Source organism: Gorilla gorilla, chromosome 11, assembly GCF_029281585.2.
Source record: "Gorilla gorilla gorilla isolate KB3781 chromosome 11, NHGRI_mGorGor1-v2.1_pri, whole genome shotgun sequence".
In the NCBI taxonomy this organism is placed as follows: Eukaryota; Metazoa; Chordata; class Mammalia; order Primates; family Hominidae; genus Gorilla; species Gorilla gorilla.
The window spans coordinates 94366734-94379678 of record NC_073235.2 but is presented as its reverse complement, the minus strand read 5'-3'; the positions used below and the strand labels follow the sequence as shown (position 1 = coordinate 94379678).

Sequence of the window (12945 nt, the reverse complement as noted above, 5' to 3'; positions counted from 1 at the left end):
AGTGTTTACACTACCTGGGAGAATTGTCCACTTTTTGTGAATTACCCTAGATACTCATACATTAGACAATCAAATTCTAGGTTTGACTCTGAGTCTATGAAGCCCTAAATAGTATGTACCTTTTGAAATCTAGACTATCTGCTGCCCTATGTCTCATTAAAGGCCTTACGATCAGCAGGATTAGACTTGCTGACCATCCTGTTGTACACTTGAAAGAGAAGAAAAGAAACAAAGAACTCTTCCTAAGGAATCGTTTACCAAAACCTTTTGTAGTACCTTTTATAGTCTTCTTTAGTGGAGGAGAGAAATCTTTTCCCCTGACTTATGGGTGTCTTGATTTTATGAAATTTTGCTCAGATATTATAACTTAGATTGAAAAGAATCCTTCATTCAGTCAGGATTAAAATGGTACCTATTTTAGTTCAGCCATCTTAGTTACAATAAAATCAGCAACGTAGCAAGACAACTACTGACAATATGATTGTGTGTGTGTATATGTGTCTTAGACCAGTCAGGCCCTACAGCTATTAAAATGCTTGTTGGGTTCAAATTACTATAAATGTCTTTGAAAGTTAACTTCCCAAAGCAAACCTCCTAAAAGCGAAGGAATGTTCAGTTCTTTGAAAAATTTAAACAACAAACAAAGTTCAGGATGAGAGTTCAACACGAATGTAGATTAAAATTCGTGTAATTACAAAGATTTAAGAAAGTTACATCAGATTTAACTATCCTAGCATTATTAATTTAATTTCTAGTCATTATGATAATACTAAGCATTTAAAATGCATTTGGTGTTTATGTAGATGGAATCACTCCTCAAAATTACAATTTTGAATTAATATGCTATTAAAAATGCCACTAGAAAGTGCTTTTATTATTCTGCCGTGAAATAACTGTTCCGTTTCTTTTTATAAATGAAATTTCAGCATTTATCTTTTGATCATCTTTAGATTTTGAAAACTGTAATGTTTCTGTTTAAGAATTCTCCTTATGCTACATTAGTGCCATGTTCTTTGACAGCATAAAAATATGCAAATATAGCCTTTTTAATGGTGATTTTTCATTTTGTTACTGTCATTTAACTGAAAAACAACTGATGATGTTTCAACTTATCACTTACAACAGTGAAGTTACTGAATTGATATTTATGTTCAGAGCAGATGACATAGAAACAAATATGTTTGAAATACCATCTGTACCATGTTGATTTCTTCCTTAAAGGCAGAATAGAGTTGCTGAAGTTCAGCCTTACAGGGAACATCAGACTTGGGGGCAGTGATGACACATTACTACCTTGGAAAAATGGGTAAATGAGAGTTGCTGAATTTGGAGATAGGTTGTGGGGGAGAGGGTGGGAAGAAGAAAGGTGGCAATGTGAAATTTACAACTTCATAAAAATCTTTCTATCTTGGCAGCAAGAGCTCTGCCTGCTTTTTGGCCCTCCATTTCCCAGACTGCCCACTTGGCTATCTGCCTCATTGCCTACCTCTCTTTGCAGCCTCCACTCGGTGTTACACAGCTTCTCCATCTGGTGCTGGTTGCCAGCCTGCTGCTTAGGAAATCCCAGAATACTCTGCACTGAATTATGTGGGAGTGTCACCTTTCACAGATACTTGAACTGAAAGAGGCAGGCAGCTGGGTGGGAGGAAAGTTGGACAGAAGGGCCTTGCTGGAGCAACCTGCCATGCTTAGCAAGACCAGCTCTCAAAGGTAGAGTGGAAGGCTTATCTCGAGAGTTTCTAGAAATCAAATAGGGAGCTTTCCACCATTCCAAAATGGTCAGAAAATGAAGAAAAGAACTCTTGTTAATGGGCCAGGGAATAGAGTATTGTATTGAATGAGGTTCTTCTCTTAGCTTGGCCTAGGTAAATGATGCTAGGCAATTCAATAAACTCCACTCTGCCTGAATTTCCTAATACTGGGACACATAGATCTAGTCTTCCTGGGTAGGAAAAAATGAGGTTTCATCAAAGTTTCCCACACATACATTCTCACCCAGCTTATCACCATTCACAGATCCCATTAGCGGTCAATAATCATTATAATAATAGTTGTCACTTATTGAGCTCTTACTCTTCGACATAATTAGTGTTAAGTGCTTTACAGGCTATGCTGAATAATTTTCATCTGCCCCTCAGAGCCAGTCTCTGTGCCCTGGGAGGCTGACCACTCTGGACAGCATCTTCACACTTCTTTGTCTTCAGGCTTCTGGATGGGTTCAGCTTACATGCAAGTCACTTGAAGCATATTGGTGGGAAAGAAAAAAATAAGGTCAGGATGCTACTGCCTCTCTGCCCTGTCACAGAAAGTTGGCTATGTCCTTCTATCCAAAACCCTAACCAGCAGTGTCTCCTAAAGCTACAGTTCCCTACGTATTCTTCCTCAGTCCTACGGGTGGTAACTGATCCACATCACCATCCCTGGCTCTTTACTTTAATCCTGCCCATACCGTGGTAAACATTCGCTTTATTAAACTTTTCTCAATCACCCTGCTTGGGTGTGCCATGTTCTCTATGAGAGAGCTACCCTTTTTTAGGTGAGAAAACTATGACTTAAAATTGGTTTAGTACTTGCCCCAGGTCAAGTATCTAATAAACGCAATGGCCAAAGTGTAATACTATTTTTCTAACTCTGAACTACTGCACAGTATTGCCAAGATGATCAATTCTAACTTCATAATATTTATTGTATTAGTCTGTCTCTTGCCCTTATCACTGTAAAACCCAAACTCTTACCTAGACTATTGCAATTCTATCATATTAGGGAAGATTTATTCAGTTTTACATAACAGCAAAGAATTCAAGTTTCACATAAGACAAAAAGAAAACTAATTTAGGGTTATGGTAGGCAGCCTCAAATAGCCCCATGATCCTCACCAGTATTCAAGCTCTGTGCAACCCCCGTCCCTTGTGTGTTGGCTATATTTATTGAGTTCTAATGCATAGAATATGTCAAAAGTAATGGGATGTCACTTCTAAGATTAGGTTATTTTTAAACAACGGCTTCAGTCTTGGCTGCTTGCTCTCTCTCACCCATTCTTATTCATTCTCTCTGGGGAAAGCCAGCTGCTACATTGTGAAGCAGCCCATGCAGCCAGGACCTGAGGCCTTTCAATAACCACAGGAGTGAGCTTCAAAGTGGTTCCTTCTATAGTTGGTCTTTCAGATGACCATGGTTCCAGCCAATATCTTAATTGCAGTCTGCAAGAGACCCTGAGCCAGAACCCCCCAGCTAAGTGGCTCCCAGATTCTTGACCCACAGAAACTATGGTTTGTTTTTCTCAGCTACTAACTTTTGGGGTAATATGTTATGTGAAAATCCACCACTTCGACAGATTTTAATTCCAGAGTGACTCTAGAAACAGAATTTTAAGGATCCTCTGAATGGGTTCTGCATTCTGTGACTCTCAAAGGAAAGATGGATTGTGGAAATGGAGACACAAACAGCCTTGCTGACCTGGCAGTTCCTCATCAGCACAAGGCAGTGGCCAGGCCCACAACTGTTCTACCTTCCCATGGGGCTTTCCCCTCCAACAGCTGTTCCACCTTCCCATGGGGCTTTCCCCTTCAGCATCTCTGACTTCTGGGCCATATGTATGTTTAGTTTACAACCTTATAGAGGCTGCTTAAGCAGATCCTGCAATTGTGAAAGGTCAAATACCTCAAATTTCATAAGTTCAATAAAGGTTTTACCAAAAAGTCTAGGAAAGCTAGGAGCCACAGTAGCCAACAGCAGGAGTTAGTTGAGCTCTCTCTCTAGCTCTACCATCTTGGGTCTCGTAGGCCCTTCTTGGGTCTCTTAGTCCAAAATTCTATATTCTTGAGAGATAACTTGATTGATCCAACTGGAATCAGCTACCCTCCCCTTGACCAATCGGCTGGGCGTTGGGAGTATTACATGGTAAAAAACATATAGAGATACAGATTCTGGAAAAGAAGAGCAAAGCTAACAGCCAGGCAGGCCACAGTGGCTTCCCGAAAGTTCTGCCGGCTTCCAGTCTTTCTCATCTGATTTATCCTACCCATGGGAATCATAACTTCCTATGAACTACTCACAGCTCACCTCAACATAGCCAAAAGTACCATTTGAAGTTCAAATCAATTCATCAGTGTGGTTCACAGTCTACACACAATGTGCTCAAGCCACATTGAAACCCCATAAAGCTACATTTGTATGTCATTTATGACAATTACCTATTTCGCCTCTTATTATTATAATTGCTTAAGGACTTCAAAGTAGAACTAAGATTTAATATGTATGACACAGTTGTCTTGATTTTATTCAGTAATACTCACTATTGCCACACTTTGGTCAGGCTATCATAAGCAGAAAAGCTACCTAGAGATGCTTTCTAACATTGTAGGGAGGGTATAGTTTTCCTTTTCATTGGACTTTTATCCCTTTGCTGTAAGTAAGTTTTATTCACTCAGTGAATGACTGTCTGATAAGAAGTTATAACACCCTAGTAATGTTCATGCCAAATAAGGGCAACAACAGTTGTAGTAGTGAAGAAGTCATAAACATACCTTTATAGGCAGTGAATGGCTTTTGTTTAACACAAGTCATTAGGTACACAAATAGGAACACTGTGCATCTGCTCTTAAATGTGTTCATATACTCCTGAAGCTGTGTTAAAACAGTGTACACTAAGTGGTATTGTTCTTTGCTTCATATTTGTTAAAAATCTCACAAGTACTTTAAATTATAAAAATGACATCTGGCAACTGGAGTAATAGATTTCAATATTTTTGTCTGTGCATGAGAATCACCTTAAGAAGTTGTTTTGATAGTAGTCCCATAAATTCAGATTCAGTTGATCCAGAAAGGACCTGGGAATTTAAATATTTAATAAAGATCTCTAGGGGATTCTGATGAAAATCATCTGCCTGCCCACATCTTAAAAAAATTCTTAAATATTGAAGTGAGCTCAGTTTTAAATCAATCAGTTCTTGATTGAATAAACACACACAAAAACTCTTAGTTCTTATGAACCCAATCACATTACCAAGCCATCTCACAACCCAAAAGGAATTCCTTCTGACCTGGGGGCTTGCACTAAGTAAAAAGGTGGGTCAACCCAAAGTTCAAACGAGCAAAGAAAGCTCCAGGGAGGAGAAAAGGTCAATGTGAGTATGAGCACTGCTCAGTCTGGGTCTCTTGGCATCTTGGTAATAAGGCCTTGGAAGCTCAGTTGTAGCTGAGGACCAGCATTCTGAATGCTAGTCAAATAAGGAAAAAAAGACCATTTTGTTCTAAGAAAGAGTTTCTGTTTAGAATGTTTGCAAAATCAGCCTATAATGGCATTGTTTTATTGGCACCAGCTCCACAGATCTGGTTGCTTTTAGAATGATGTTGTCAGACAACTTCTCTTAAGACCTGCAGACCTAGTGCCTTTGCTATGGGTCAGGCACAATTTAACCTCCATTATGTTCTCAGCAGAGGTGTTTATTTGAGCCATTGTGACCACTATACATTGCTTCCTCTTTTTGTCTTTCCACAGCCACAAATTCGTTAACTAAAAAAAAATTTTTAAGCTTGCAGTTAGTACAACTAACCTATCTGTTTTACCCAAGCTCACCCTGAGGGTGATGGGTTTTCAATGACTGTGCAGGTTTCCAGGATAATGGAGTATCAGGGAATGCTAAAATTGAGTCCATTAAACTGAATGACAGGTGATGCTTAAACTGACCAGGGTTTCTGGCTAAAGGTAACAGGAAACTCAGGGATCCAGGCGGAAGGCAACAAATAAGACAGGAATGTGATCAGGAGCAGGGTCAAAAGCCAAGGGCTGGGCTGGTTGCAGTGGCTCATGCCTGTAATCCCAGCACTTTGGGAGCCCGAGGTGGGTGGATCATGAGGTCAAGAGATAGAGACCAGCCTGGCCAACATGGTGAAACCCCGTCTCTAATAAAAATACAAAAATTAGCCAGGCATGGTGGCCCGTAATTAGCGCACCCGTAATCCCAGCTACTCAGGAAGCTAAGGCAGAAGAATCACTTGAACCCAGGAGGCGGAGGTTGCAGTGAGCCGAGATCGTGCCACTGCACTCTAGCCTGGGAGACAGAGCAAGACTGTCAAAAAAAAAAAAAAAAAAAAAAAAAGCCAAGGGCTTCACACCAAGTAAATAGGCCATTAGAAGTATGAATGCTTGTTCCACCAGAGACTCCACAAAATGGATGAGAAGCTATATAGTCAGTAAGTCAAAGTCTAAGAGAATTGAAGCAAGACAAAGAAATAAAACCCTCTACACTGGTCAGCTGCTAGAGCCCAGGAATCAGTATAAAATAAAGGGCTCTTGTGGTCTTTCTGCTGATCCTGGCAATGTTTCCCAATTGAAGTGTCCATATCACTGACTTCATAACCATCCAGAGCATGAGTTAAATTTCAGATTCATTTGATCAAGTATACTGAATGAAACTCTCCAAGGGTGGGGCTGAACTCCCACAGTTGCTTCTATGTTCATCCACTAAAGCTGGAGGCCCAGTATGTAAGGAGCTCTTCCAATATGCTTTATTCAACTTTCCTCCTCCTCCCTCCTATCTCATTTAATGCAAGTAGATGTTAGCGTCTTTATCTCAGGACTCGTTTATTTCCTTTGAAAAGTCATATTGGATCTAGCAGAGTGGAGGGTCAGAAGGGCATATAGATTGTTCACTAAAAGTTTTGTGTAGACCAAAAGTTACAGGACAAAACATTACAGGCTAATAGTGTTATCATGTCAAAAGGGAACACGTACTTGAGACAATTCCAAAGAATATCATTTTCTCACCAGTGTAACGAGGTATTACCATATTGGTCTCTCAGATTAATGTAGCAACTTTTCCCTAATGAGCTCTAAGCTGTTCCATTAGAATAGCTATAAAAGTAAGACAAAACAAAATAAATATTGAGTCACCCAAAGTGGGTATTTTTTTTTTTTTTTTCCTGAGAGAGAGTTGCACTCCATCACCCAGGCTGGAGTGCAGTGGCCTGATCTCAACTCATTGCAACCTCTGCCTGGCTGTTCTCGAACTCCTGGCCTCAAGTGATCCGCCTACCTCAGCCTCCCAAGTGCTGGGATTACAGGCAGGAGCCACTGTGCCTGGCCGGTATTACCAATTGGAAAGGGGAGAAATAAACTCCAGTTGTCCCAATCCTCAGTAGAATATTGCTATATCTATCTATTCAACATCAAGTGTGGGTAAGGAGATAAAGCACTCAATGGAATCCCCAATATTGCATTCTGTAATTTGAATGGAAAATGGGATCTGCAGTAATGCAGATAACAAAATAATATTTACTATCTGCGTGCATAGCTCATCTATTAGAGAAATGCAACAAATAAATACACACATGCAAAAAAATGTGAAAGAAGGTAGAGATCTAGTAACTGCAGTTTTCTCAAAAATTGCTTTGTATAGTGATGATAAAATTCCCAAACCACATGCACTGAGTTCCCAACTTACGTACACACAGCCCCTAGCAGGAAGAGCAGCCAAGTCACATGCTATAACTGAAGCTAAGGACAATTACCGGAAAACACCATTAACCCCTACTTTCTTTTACAACCACCCCCACATGTCTGGCTTTCGAGTTTTGCGCAGAGTAAACAAGACTATACTCGTACATTCCACCAATGAAGAATTTTATTTTATACTTGTTCAAAATCATGGAGGACTGTGAGGACTTTCCAATTAAAGTAACCTTGTAAAGTCTTACAATTCTGTCATTCTTTAAGGAGTTCCTATTAAGTCTTAAATGCTTCAGAGATTAAAAGGGTATATTAATGTTATTGGAGACTTGAGATAAAATGCCATGCCTTGCAGGGTATCTTTGCAGTTAATGAAAACATTTTCATCATATTCTAAGTCTATTATGCCAGATCTTCATTTCATAAGTTGTAAGATAATCTTATTTTAATTAGAGGAGATATACCAAGTACATTAGAGTAATACAGTTAAATATATTCATCAACTTTGTTCTTGTCAGGTAAAATGCCTCCTTCAGACTTTGTTACTCTGATGGGCTATCACAGATGTAAGTAAAATGGTGTGTGTGTGTGTGTGTGTGTGTGTGTGAATTCTGAATGATTTCTGTAGAATTCATGAATAAAAGACTGTTTTCTGAGGAGGACCCTATATAACCCTCTCAAAGGCTACACTGTCCAATATGATAGACACTTTCAAATGTGGCTACTAAGTACTTGACATATGGCTGGTTCTAACTGAAATGTGCTGTAAACAGAAAGTACACACTGGATTTCAAAGATTTAGTATAAAACATAAAAATCGTATTAATAATGTATATATTGATTACATGTTAAGATCATTACATTTTAACTACTGGGGTTAAATAAAATATATCATTGAAAATTTCACCTGTTGCTTTTTACTTTTTAAAATATGGTAACCAGAAAATTTTAAGTTTGGCATGTAACGCACAATACATTTCTCTTAGACTCTGATGCTCTATATCATCTAACCAACATGTAAGATCAAATCTTAATTATCTGTGGCATATTATCCATGTTGTAAGTAATAAACTAAATGATAAAATGATGACTCTCGAGTTGGCTCTTCCTAAATTTTGAACAAGTTGCCACTCACTTCTCCCCCTTGTCCAGTCAGTTAAATGAAAGTATGGAAACGCTAGCCTTAACAACTGCCCACAAGGCTGGTCTGTGGCTACAGAAGGAAGTTGGATAGCACCTCCCAAAACTAGACATGGATCCTATGATTCTCAGGAGTGGATTGTGAAATAAAGCCAGAAGTAGCTTGTGGGAGAACCACTCATTAACAGCAATTACACTTATGAGCCAGACATTCAAGTGGGACAGGGAAAGCCTCAAGTTCCATTTCCATCTTGTGATTTTGCAATTTGTGAAAGGGAAAGGAAGAGAAAAGTACACATATGGGTAGGAAACGTTTTCAAAATAAACAAGTACCCCATAGAGAACACATTAAAACACCTCATTGGGAGACCAGGAGAAATGTGAGCTACAATCAGAACAGAGAGCTCTTCAACAAGAGCCTCAAATGCCAAGTTGGTAACATGAAAAGGCCATACAAATATTTTTAAATGTAAAACTTGCTACTCTCAAAGAAAAGGAATGTAGAGCAGGTCAGAAGCAAACTAAAAACAAATGGTCCATGAAGAAATCAATAGAGCACCTCACAGGGGAGTCCAAAGCAAAAACGCAAACCCCTTTAAGTATAACAAAGTCAGGAAGCCAGCTAGAAAATGCAAAGGCCATTCAGGGATGAAAAGGTGATAGCAGGAAGGATCGATGAATTGTTTGCTTCAGTCTTTACTGAAGAAGACTTTAGAAAAGAGTCTCACTTGCATCTTGCTTTAAAGCCGTCAGGTCAGAGGTACTGGAACAAACAGTGGAAAACAGGACTTTCCCAGACCCAAGTGGCAAACGAAATGTAAATAAATCACCAGGCCCAGACGGCATTCGCCCAAGACTTCTAAAGGAACTCAAGGGTAAAATATGGAACCGGTGGCCAAAATGTGTGACCTGTTGTTAATAACCACTACTATGTGAGAAGAATGGCAGCTTGCCAGTGTGACTCACACCCATAAGAAGGACTCCAGAGGAGATTCTGGAAACAAAAGGCTCTCAATCTGATTTCTAATCTTGATATGATAATGGCATCTCCATAAAAGTTACAGATGCAATATCCATGAGAGGTATGGTTTATATATTGAAGAGTCTTGGCTAATAATCTTTGAGAGGCATTTTAGATGACTTGGACCAGATACTAAGAAGTTATGGAAATTCTGTTGAATTTTTTAAAGAGTACTTTTCTGTTATCAGATAGATGTATGGATGGATGAAATTATATGGTATTCAGGATTCACCTTAAAATATTCCTAGAAAAAAGAACTGCGGGAAAAGGATAGATATAACAACAACAAAAAAGAAAGCAACATGTTGTAAGATGGGTACACAGTAGTTTATAACCTTTTCTCTCCACTTTTGTGTGTTTGAAAACCTCCATAATAAAGCTAAAAATTAATCAAGAAGGGAATATAGAAATAAGCACACGTCCAAAGGGAAACCACTGAGTGCTATTTAGACTTTCGAAACATTTTGACAAAGTTTCACACCAACATTTTACACACACACACACACACACACACAGTGGGTTTCAAGTTTGTAGGTGATATGAAACTCATTTCAGTAGTGAACTGTCTGAGCTTACAGGGAAAATAAAATACAAACAACAACAACATCAACACTTCCTACACTGCCTAAGTAGAAAGAAAACTGGTGTATGATCTTTAACATGTGCCAGTGTTAAAGGATTAACCTTAGAGAACAGTGATATAGACATATATGTGTAAGATATGAGATCTTATCAATTACTAAAAGTCTAAACGAATGTTTAGAAAGAACTAGAAACAATTTTTCCTAAAATCAGCCTACTTTGCTTCTGTAGTTAAGGAGAAACACAATGCTGGGCACCCCTAGGAAAGGTTTTGGAAATAAAACATTTTTAAAATTAGATATGTCTGAGGCAGCAAAGTATCTGCTTTTCCTGGATGAATTCACATCTCAACGACAGTACAACTAAACTGAATGAAGTATAGAGAGCAGCATGTAGAATCATTAGAGAGGTTGACTAGACTCTGTATCAAGATAGACTCAAACAATTAAAACTTCTAAGCTGAGAAACACAAAGCTTAGGTGATATATTAAGATCAATGTTTATTGAGTAAAAAAAGCGTACAAAATGACTGAATGTGGCTTCATTCACCAGTTCCTAGAACTAAGGACTTCTTGAAATGTTACCTCTTTAGTTCTCAAACTAAATTAATAAAACACTATACGGTGTGAGTGAACTTTAAAAAGATGTTACCCCCAAGAAAGTGTTGCAACTAAAAGTACAAAGGCATGGAAAGTAAAGTTTCCATACATTTATGTCCAAGTTATTAAGGATCACTGGTAGATACTTAGAATAACAAATCCACTTTTTTGTAGAGAAGAAACTAATAAGATAAAAAATACTACAATATTTCTTGGTACCCCTCAGAGTTGGAATAGTAAGCTACATGGACAACTCTAGTGTACACGTATTGGATTAGCTTCATCTTTGATATATTGGTGTCACTTTCCTCCTTCACTATAATTGAACATTAACTATGACACCAAACTTTTAGTTGCATAATTCAGTATCACAAACCATAACTTTACTATGAAGAGACAATCAACTACAACTCATGTAACAAAAAGTGTCCATTAAAAGTTCCAAATATTTGTTTTGTTATATTATTTGTATACAAAGAGTTTAACTCATCATTGACTAGAAAATTAGCATTAATAAATTATTTTCTTTAGTTTTTCCCTAAGAACAATTAGCAATAATTTTATGAACATTAGTTGGCTAAATCCTTTACTCATCCTAAAAGATGATATTTCAATAAGATATTATTTTAATGTGTTATTCACAGTATCGACTTTTTTTTTTTTTTAAGACGAGTCTTGCTCAGTTGCCCAGGCTGGAGTACAGTGGTGTGATCTCAGCTCACTGCAACCTCCCCCTCCTCCATTCAAGTGATTCTCCTGCCTCACTCAGTCTCTCGAGTAGCTGGGATTACAGGCGCATGCCACCATGCCCGGCTAATTTTTGGATTTTTGGTAGAGGCAGGGTTTCACCACGTTGGCCAGGCTAGTCACAAACTCCTGACTCAGGTGATTTGCCTGTCTCGGCCCCACAAAGTGCTGGGATTACAGGCGTGAGCTACTGCACCTGGCCATCACAGCACTGACTTCTAAATCCCAAGAAATTAAGTGTGAAATAGATAACTCATTTCATCAAATAACCAAGAACAGTTATTTTATACTCAGGGAAGCTAGCGTAAATAAACATTAGATGACAACAGGAATGTTGGCCTTCAAAATACCTGCTTATTTTACCTAGCTTTAAAATTATCACAGTATTTTCCAATTGTCATAATCTATACGAAAAATATCATCTAATCGTCATACTCCAAGATAAATATTTTCACGCGATATATCTGGAAAGACAGCATAATTTTCTAATCTCTCTCAGTATTGCTTCTTTGTAGGTTCATTTTATTTTAGACACCTGAAACTTTTATTAGTGAATTTATAAGTTATAAAACCAAATGTGAGATTAAAGTCAAACTTTAATTTGTCCCAGTTGTCTTTCTCTGCAGATTGTAGTAAAAGTTTTATGTCTCATCCACAATAGGTAAAGGGAGCCTGGTGCTCAGTTCAGCCACACACTTGTCCTACTTGGTACAGTGTCCACTCGCTTGCCCATCTTAGGTAAATAGCAAAAATACAAAAGCCTCATCATTATGACCAGTATTAACCTTTGCTAAATAATAACCTTTGCCTGTGTACTGTTCTAAGAAGAAAATTATTTAGTTAAAATGACTATTATAACTAGAAATGTAATAGTGGTGATTCTGGTTAGTAGTTTTATTGGTAATTTTATTTCCTTCTTTACATTTTTTATTTTTCAATTTTTCTAATATAGATAAATTGATTTATAATCAGGAAAATCACGAAGAGGATTTTAAAATACATGCCACAATTTTCTATTAATCTGGAAGAAATATTTACAGTCAACAATATCTCACTGGCAAAGAAGTTTTCAAGTCTGGTGTCTTATAAAATCTGATTTTCTCTAAAATAGAAATTACACGTTTTCTATCCATGAGGAAGTTGCGAATCGAAATCTTTAAGAAGAAGAACAGACTAAAAAGATGTATGGGGATCCATTTTAATTTTTGATGAACATATAACATCACTACCTACTATATCTTATGTCTGGGTAGACAGAGTTAGAGAAGGGCTCAACTATCACAGCACACATAGGATACCAGTATTTCCGTGTCCAGGTGATTCTGATGTATTCTGAATCATGAGACGGGGCTTGACGTTTGAGAGTAAAATGCCTCAGAATCTCAAAGAGGACTTTGAAAATTCTC

The 12945-nt window shown here is 38.0% G+C and overlaps 1 long non-coding RNA gene across 1 annotated transcript in view; it reads right to left on the bottom strand.

The window, feature by feature from the left end:
- LOC134756666 (uncharacterized) overlaps nucleotides 1-12945 on the bottom strand; it is a 123434-nt gene that overhangs the window by 109096 nt on the left and 1393 nt on the right. The gene's annotated exons all lie outside the window — the stretch shown is intronic.